The sequence below is a fragment of the Echinops telfairi genome, unplaced genomic scaffold (genome assembly GCF_000313985.2).
Source record: "Echinops telfairi isolate 266 unplaced genomic scaffold, ASM31398v2 ScPeMD7_1713;HRSCAF=2227, whole genome shotgun sequence".
Lineage (NCBI taxonomy): Eukaryota > Metazoa > Chordata > Mammalia > Afrosoricida > Tenrecidae > Echinops > Echinops telfairi.
Window position 1 is genome coordinate 15,727,298 of NW_022105611.1, and position 9,600 is coordinate 15,736,897.

The 9,600-nt window shown below is 46.2% G+C and overlaps 1 protein-coding gene across 1 annotated transcript in view; it reads left to right on the plus strand.

Moving 5' to 3' along the window:
• GAB2 (GRB2 associated binding protein 2) overlaps nt 1–9,600 on the plus strand; it is a 63,485-nt gene that overhangs the window by 34,872 nt on the left and 19,013 nt on the right. The gene's annotated exons all lie outside the window — the stretch shown is intronic.

Here is a 9,600-nt window from a genome sequence, read left to right on the forward strand (position 1 = left end):
TGGGCTGCTTGACCGCCAGCCAGGTCAACAGTTCAAAGCCACCAGCCGCTCTTCAGGAGAAAAATGGGGCTTTCTATTCCCCTAAACAGTCACAGTCTCAGAACCCCCAGGGCAGTTCTACCCTGTCCTGGGTTCGCTATGAATCGGGATTGACTCAGTGGCAGTGAGTTTGGTATGGTGAGCCGCTTTCCAAGTGCTCAGTAGCCACACTGGCTAGTGGTGACCACATGGGATAATGCAATTAGGAAAACACTTCCATCATTACAAAATGTTCTAAAGCATAGCAACCCTTGGCACGGCAGAACGAAACACGCCCAGGGCCGCCACCCTCACCATCGTTGTTAGCGGTCGTAGTCCTTGAGGACCTTCCTGTCTCCCTTACCATGCATAGTACCCTTTTTCAGGGACTGAGCTTCTTGTTTGTTTGTTTTTGTTTTAAGGATAAAATAAGTTTTTCTTTATAGTCTTATAGTAAAGGGGAAAGCCTTAACTTGCAAGACAATTCTTCTGCGGTATGTACAACATACTTTTTATTTCCACGGAATGGAATCAAACACAGACCGAGACTACAGAATATACACTAGAAATCAGCGAATGCTGGGAACGGAGGAGGGGCAAAGAAATGAGGCCGGAACACAAAGCCTTTCCAGGGACCTGGTGACCCCAGCCAGAGCCAGGGCTGGGCCGCGGAATGGAGATGGGCTCCAGAGAGGGAGGGAGGGGCCGCGCCAGGGTGCTCGAGTTTAGTGCCAGGTAAATTGCTCTTGGTATTTACATACAGAACCAGTTGGCTCTATTTCTTAGAAATGCACACTGAAGGAAAGGAAGATTTGATCCTTACTTTATGAATCTGTTGCTTTATAATGCCAACATCATCAGAAATAGGGAAAATTCATTCAGATTCAAATTTCAGTAGCAGGAAATAAATATCAAAACATCATCACTGGCCCTCAATACAAAACCTCTGCCCTTGCCCCAGCCTCCTCCTCCTCCTCCAGATTCTCTCACCAGCCAAAGAGGCAGGGGTTCAACATGTCAAAGACTCAGCTGCAAACCTGTCCCCAGGTTCCCTGTAAACCGCAGCTTCTCCAAGGATCTGGTCTTTCAGTAAGAATGATAAATAACCTTTTTTTTTGGTGGGGGGAGGGGGCAGTCCCTAAAAAGGAGCAGGGAGAAGGATAATTCTGATTATTCCAAACTGATCATCTTCGTAAAGTGGAGCAGTTCACAGATTCACAAAGTCTGTCAGATAGAGGTGACGGCAGACAGGAGGCGAGGCCTGGGAGGGTAGGAGTCCTCCAGGCGCCAGTGCCCGCAGTGTTGGAGGAGCTGGTGGGGCAGTGAGGACACCATATACTCAAGAGGTCTGGCCTGCTGTCTGTCCTCCACAGAAAAAGCTGCCAAGTTGGGGTGTTTGGGTTTAAAAATTCCTGGTGGGAACAGGGAATCCCTGAAGGGAAAACATTGGGTGGGGGGGTAGTGGAAATGGAGGAGAATAAGAGCTTCTATGTAAAAAGCAAGGAAAATAAAGAGTCTCTTAGAGGGGTCTAACGATGAACTGAGAGGATGAGATGCCGGAGGAGCCAGTTTTTGTTGCTGGCCTGCCCTGCTGCGCTTAGGTGGCCTCCATCAGTGTCTTCCTGCTTTGAGGCTCCTCGGGCCCCAACCCCGAGCTGGAGTCCGAGCCCCATCGAAGGCAGAGCTGGTGCTGCCCTTGGCGTTGGTATAGAGGCTGTTTGAGGAGGGGAGCTGGTCTGCAGTTGGGCGCTTTCTCCAGGTCATGGACTTGCTGCTCCAGGGGAGCATTCTGCTGCTTGAGGTCGTCAATCTCTTGCTGGTGTGTGGCTTCTCCTTCGCATATACTGGATAGACTGTGGCCTTGTCTAGGATCTGGGCCCGGGATGCCTTCTCTCCTTGGAGTGATGAGACCGAATCCCACAAACTGTGAAAACTGTCTTTGATGTGATCCCTGTGTTTTCGCTCCAGTGCATTATCGCTCATTTCCTACGGCCCAGGGAGTGGCCACTGCTGGGCAGCGGGCAAGGGTGGAGGGGAGGGGGAAGTCACCCCCCCACACACACACACACACTCACACTCATTCGCTCACTCACTCACTTGCTCTCTCACTCACACACACCGGGACTGAGCTGCTTGATGACAGGGCCAGAGCACCTAAGACCAAGTTTCAGCATCTCACTTTTTTTTTTAATCATTTTATTGGGGGCTTGTACAACTCTTATCATACATCCATTGTGTCAAGTACATTTGTACATTTATTGCCTTCATCATTCTCAAAACATCTTTCTACTTGAGCCCTTGGTATCAGTTCCTCATTTTTCCCCTCCCTCTCCTACCCTCCTTCCCTCATGAACCCTTGATAATTTATAAATTACTATTATTTTTTCATGTCGTACACTGTCTGATGTCTCCCTTCACCCACTTTTCTTTTGTCCGTCCCCCAGGGAGGGGGTTATAGGTAGATCCTTGTGATCGGTTTGCCCTTTCTCCCCCACCTTCCCCTTCCCCTCTTGGTATCCCTACTCTTAATATATTGGACCTGAGGGTTTACCTGTCCTGAATTCCCTGTGTTTCCAGCTCTTACCTGTACCCGTGTACATGCTCTGGTCTAGCCAGATTTGTAAGGTAGAATTGGGGTCATGATAGTGGGGGTGGGGTGGGGAAGAAAGCTTAAAAAACTAGAGGAAAGTTGTGTGTTTCATCGGTGCTACACTGTACCCTGACTGGCTTGTTCATCTCCAGCAGCATCTCACTTCTAAGGAGTAGAGCATCCTCACGCTAGTGAAAGATGAGGTGCTTAATATTAATGCCTCCCAGTTTCAATATGCAGATGATACCTTGAGAGTCTGGTTGACATACAAAATCTGAATGAGTAAGCCTGGGGCGAGACCTGAGATCGTGCTTTTCTGATAAACTCCTGGATGAGGTCAGTGCATCCTGTCTGCAGAGAACGCTTGGAGTCGAAGGCTCTCTGGGCTGTTTACAATCATGACCGCCCGCACCAAGGGCAGCAGGCTTGGTGGGGGGGAGGGGCAGCAAGAAAGAGGAAGGCCCTCCATGAGATGGATTCGCACGGTGGCTGCAACAATGGTGAGGCTGGCATGGGACCAGGCATTGTTTCCTCCTGTTGTGCATAGAGGGTCACTGTGGGTCGGGACGAACTCGATGGCCCCTGACATCGGCACTAACTCCTTCCCTCCCATCATACTGCGAAAGCAACAGAGGACAAATCTATAAATGTCTCTGCTCGAATCAGCAGTTAGGGTCTACTCCTTCTACCCCCACCTCCTTGGCAAAGCCTTTGTTAATCTTGCCAGCTGGAGTGAACACCTTCTCCGGTCCCCATGGCAGTCTCTCTCTGGGTGTCTCTCGGACAGCACTTGGAACATTCTGCCTCCTATTGCGGATGTTTGTACTAACATGCACTGCGCTCATTAGATTGTAAGCTCTTTGAGGACAAGACCCAGGGCACCTCGTAGGCATGTAATGCCACACGATACGATATCTGAATGCATCTATTGGTAAAGAGACATCAACAATAGAGGAGACAGAGCGTATTTCCAGCTGGGGAAGCAGCTGCATTGTGGGGCTTTGGCCAAGCTGCTGTTTTCCTCTGTGTCTTTGTTTTCACTTGTGTGGGCGTGAGAGCAGGGGGATTTGGGGAGAAAATAAGTTCAAACAGTGTTTGCAAAATTGCAAGGGAGTTGGATTGTAGGAAGGATGTTTTCTTCCGTCCAGAAAGACTATGTGATTCCTAGGAGCGGTGGAATAGCTTGTATCATACTTAAACCACCTGGTCATAACAATGATAACATCTGGGTAAAATATAAAACGACAGCTGTTTGAAGGCACTGAAGAGCAACCAAACAGCAGACCCAAACCAGAAAAGCATTGACTCTTGAAAGCAGGGCTCCACACTGATTTAACTGACATGGAATTTCCTGGGAAGGAAGTGCCTACAAAGGATCATCTGGGATGTGCACTGTCCAACGGGGAAGGGCTAGAGATACGGAAGCTGTAGCTGACCAGGCCGTTTGTGGAGAAAACTCAGTCCGTGGAAACGGTCCACAAACAGCCCACATACAGAGACTTTAAGATAATTAAATGGTTTCAAATCTGTGGGGAAACGTGGACATGATGGGTGAAGAGGTGGTGAGTTCTAGGGAAAATGAACTGTGAGAAAGAGTTTGGAAGTTCCCGTTCTGCTGTGGAGAGCCCTGGTGTCCTAGTGGGTCATGTGTCGGGCTGCTAAACACATCAGCAGTTCGAAAGCACCCACCACTGGACGGAGAAGGAGGAGGCATGCTGCTCCCATAAAGAGTTATATTCTCAGAACCCCACAGGTTCTGAGACCGTTCTGTGCTGCCCTGTAGGTCGTTAGAAGTCGGAATGGACTCGGTGGCAGTGAGTTTGGTTATTTGGTTCTGCTATGGGAGCACTCTGAACAAAATTTAAATGTTACCTAAAGAATGCAAGTAGGCCAAAGGCGGAAGGTGACGACAGTGAGCAAAACAATGGGGTAGTGACTATGCAAAGGTAAACTTTCCGTCTCTGCCTGGGTTTGCTCTGGGGTGGACCCCATCACAAAGCAGTTCGGTGTTGCAGGCCACCAAGGAACTTCCTATTTCTGAGTAGAGTACTGTGAAAGGAGTCCCTCGGGGCCTGGGAAGAAGTGGAGAATTCCAGAGAGGAGAGAGCCAGAGCAGGGGTCCCCTTCTAATGCTGGGTGCAAACTACGTAAGTGAGGCTCCGATTGAGCTGCCCTCGCATGGGAGAGCTGTCGTCCCACCTTTGAAGCCTCGGAGAGCTGCATAGTTGGTTTGAACTGAACTAGATGAGTAGCTGCACAAGGCACAGCAGTCAGGGTCCCCAGAAGATGGTAACAGAGACCAGAATCTACACAGCAGAGAACTCACAACATACAGGCTAGAATCCAAAATGTCCCAGCAAAGACAAACCAGAAGATCATGACCTAATCTCGGGAGAAGACAATGCGCAAATCCCAACTCAAAGATGACAGGGATATTGGAATTAACGGAAGGTTTCTAAAACCTCCATGGTAACACTATTCCATGCAGTGAAGGAAAATGCACTTGAAATAAAGACAAAAGGGAAAAACCGTCAGCCCAGAATCCCCCTTATCCTTGCAAAAGTATTCCTAAGCGATGAAAACAAAATTACAATCTCAGATGGAGGAAAAGTAAGAATTTCCAACAGAACTGTTTTTAAGAAATGATGAGTTCTTCAGCCTGAAGTAAAATGATACAAGAAGCAATGTTAGATTTCAGGAATGGAGAGCAACAAAAATACTAAATACCTGCATAATTATAAATGACGTTTTTTTCCTCCTAAGTTTTTAAAGTTAGGGTTGACTGATAGTCTGTCACTACAAATTGATTTGTGCTTTTAGAATTAACATAAAGGAATTTATACAGCATGAGATTTTTTTTTTTTTGAGATTTTTTTTTATTCATTCAATCATCATTACTTATGAGAGTTGTTGGTACTGTGGCTTTGACCGTTAGCTTGTCCTTTTCATTGCCGGGTAACAATTCAATGTGTGAATTAGATTGTGATTTCATTTACTCATTCACATGCTAATGGACATTTGGGTTGTTTCCAGTTCGGGTCTGTCATAAATTAAGCTGCATTTGTACTTAAATGATCATGTACAAATCTTTGTGCGGACATTTGTTTTCATTTCTCCTGAGTAAATACCTACAACACTCTCGGCCCGGATGGCTTCTCTGATCAATTCTGTCACACATTCAAAGTTGAAATAACACAGATCTCACTCAGACTGTCCCAGGAAACACAGGAGAAGGAAATTCTTCTGCAGCTCACTTACTGAGATCAGCATAACCCTCTTACCAACCCTGACAGGGGTTCTACCTACAGGAAAGTGGTAGACCAGGATCGCTGGCTGGTGCAGGCGGGAGAGTTAAAAAGGATTGCTGCTCGGGCCCCGTGGATGAGTGCACAGCTGCCTGTCGGACCAGCCTTGTTTAACCACACCTCTGCGATCGTGGGTGCTCACAGGCAAGCCAGACACTTGCCTTAACTAATGGTCCAAAATGTAGTTCGGGTCCTTACTACATGGCACACCTGTACTGTCAGGTACAACTAAAAACATATAACTAGTGGAAGACAAACTAGGTGACTGAGAACTCCTAAAAATTAGACACCACGCATATCAAAAGATTTCACCAGAACTGTAAAAAGAAAAACCCACATTGTTGGTGGCGGGTGGGTGGGGGTGGGTAATTTGGGGCAATGCCCTGTTGGACAAGGGACTCATCTCTAAAATGTAGAAAACTTGACAACAAAAAGGCAAACAATCGATTCGAAAGATGAGCAGAGGACACAGCAGACGCTTCACCAAGAGAAGAACTTCAGGCAGCCCACAGACATATGAAGACGTGCTGGTGAACGTGACCATCAGGGATGCAAAGCAGCGCAGCGGTGAGGCACCATGACACCCCGGCTCAGAATCACCAAAAACAACGAAGACTGCCAAGGATGTAGAGAGACCGCGACTCTCGTTCACTGCTGGTGGAAAACAGCCTGATGCTTCTGCAAGAAGTTAGAAAGAGAAATACCATAGGACCCAGCAATCCCATGACTAGAGATACACATCCTCGAGCAATCAGAGCAGTGGTGATAGCTGCAGGCCCGTGCTCCATGCAGCGCGACTCCTAGTGGCAAAAAGATGTAAACCACCAAGTGTCCTTCAGTGGCAAACGGATGAAGAAACTGTGGGGCACACTCACCAGGGAATACTAATATGCGGCCTTCAGAATCATGATGGACCTGTGAAACACTCACCACATTAATAAACCCAGAAGACATTATGCCGAGCGAAATTAGTCGATCACAAAAGGACAAATAGCATGTGAGACCACTATTATGAAAAGAAAGGTTTTCACACTAAATAAGCATTGTTTGATGGTTGCCAGGAGTGGCATGTCAAGGAAAGGAAATTGCTAATTAAGAGGCAGACACAAGTGAACCTGGGTGACAGAGAAGCCAGTATACAAAATGTTTGTGGAGATGGCCATCAGTAACATCAAACAAGATGTATATGGATTGTTAAATTTTTTAAAAGTTGGTTTACTCCATAAACCTTCACCCAACTCTCCACAAAAAAAGATTTTTTGTTTCTTTTTTAAGTTCTGACTATTTAAAATTAATAAATCCCCAATTCATTTGACAAATAAGGGTGGGGAGGAGAGAACAAAGAAAAAGGAGAAAAATTATACATTCATTCTCTAAAAAAATGTAGATAAAGCAAATTCATACCTTTTCGTATAAAAACCTGGTTTTCTGGAGAGTGTGAATAGAAGGGAATTTTGTCACACCAGTAATGGCCATCTGTGGAAAACCTATGTTAATATCGTACCTAACAGAGGAATATTGAATGTATTCCCCTAAGATTGGTGACCAAGAAAGAATACCAACTCTCACCATTTCTGTGCATTGAACTGGAGACCTGAGCTGGTTTAATTTAAAAAAGGAAGAAAAATAGATAAAAGACACAAAGATCAGAAAGGAAGATGTAGTACTTTCTCTTTGTACTTGACTTTCATTTATACGTTTTTTATACAAACCTAAAGAATCTAGAAAACATCACCACAACTTAGTAAGTGAAGTTAGTAGTGCTGTAGGATAAAAGCTCAAGCTACAAAAATTACTTTGTATACACTAGATCCAAACAAGGAGCCCTGGTGCCATAGGGGGTTTCTAAGGGCAAGTTCAGCCAATACCGCGTAGCCTAATAAAGTCTCAGTGCAATTTCTGGGGCATCCGTAGCTCCTTGCTCCACCACTAGCAGAAAGCCTGGTGGCCTGCTTCCGAGAATCCCGGAAAAGCCTGTGGACCGGTTCCACGCTGCACACACAACGGCGTCTCACAGCAACAGCCAGACAGAAATGCAAAGATTTTTATCTAGGGCGCCAAAAAGCAGGAACCATAAGCGACAAGAAGCTAAAACTTTATCAAAATGGGAACTTTTGCTCTACAGAAGAAGTTGAAGGACAGGCCAGTCACAAATACTCCAAGCACATCCACATCTGAGAGAGTGCGCCTGATCTGAGCCCATGCAGAGCTCTCCTGATACCGTCCTGTGAAGAAGACTGCCCAGATTTTAATAGGGAGAAGATTTGGACCGACATTTTGCATAATAAAATGTATAGGGATGGCATATGAAAAAACGGCCTTATCATCAAGGAAATGCAAATTAAAGCCGCTGTGAACTTTTGCTTCATAGCAAGGGTAATGGCAAAACAACTAGCAGTGGCAAGTCTTGGCAGGCTGTGGGTAGGCTATCATCCTATTGTACTGCCTCTGATGCTCACATCCACAGTAGGTTCTCCAGCAAAGGAAAGATGCTTTACAGTGTATAAAGCACTTGATATTCGTTATCTCAGAGGATAGCCAAACTCGATCATGGTACCTTGGTGTAGAAACTTTGAAGAACAACCCATCCATCTATGCCTAGCATAGAACAGACACAGTATGGCTGAGAGGATTAAGATAGTGAATTGTCTTTACTGAGCTAAGTAATAGCGGCTGGTATCCCTGTTTTCATTCATGGAAAAATCTGATGAAAGGCTACAAGGAATTAAAGATCTGAGGGATTAAAAATGTCATGTAAGTTACGACATTTACTGCACTTAGAGCCACTATAATTCCTCCAAATACTTGGTAGTATGTTCTGTATTCCTGCTAAAATGACTTCTAAAATGATGTTTTTCAACTGAGCTAAAATAAGTAACTACAGAGGTTGCGCTGTGGGTGGCCTGGTGGTGTAGTGGTTACATGTTGGGCTGCAATCTGCATGGTTGGCAGTTCGAAACCACCAGCAGCTCCTCAGGAGAAAGACTGGGCTTTTTACTCCTTTGAACAGTTCCAGTCTTGGAAACCCACAGGGAAGTCACTATGAGTCAGCATTGACTCAGTGGAAGTGCGAGTGTGACACAGGTTGCCCTAGTTATGAGTGTCCAACTTTCCAACAGCTCCTCTTGTTGTTAGGTGCCACCAAGTCCATTTTGATTGACGGCGACCCTGTGTGTAGCAGGAAGAAATACTGCATAGTCCTTCCTACTCTGGAGGCCATTGTTATAGCCACTGGGTCAGTCCACCTCACTGAGTGTTGCCCTCCACTTTGCTGACCATCTGCTTTCCCTGACACGATGCCCTTCTCTTTCCCTCCTCTATTCAGAGAACCATGCTGGCTGTATTTCCTCCAACAACGATCTGCTCATTCCTCTGCAGTCCACGATAGAGTTCCTAGGTAGAGTTCCTATCGGCCACCAACACCCAATTCAGAGGAATCCCTCCTTCTTCGGCCTTCTTTCTGCATCCTAGGAAGGAACTGAAAACATCCTGGGATGGGTCAGGTGCACTTCAGTCCTCAGTGACAGCTTTGCCCTGTGAGACTTTGCAGAGATCTCTTGCAGCAGAGTTGCCCCCAGGTGATGCATTGTTTGCTACCACCATGAGTGTTGATTGTGGGTCCAAGTAAAATGAAGCCCTTCCCAACCTCAGGATTTTACGTGTTTGCTGTGATGTGACTTATTGGCC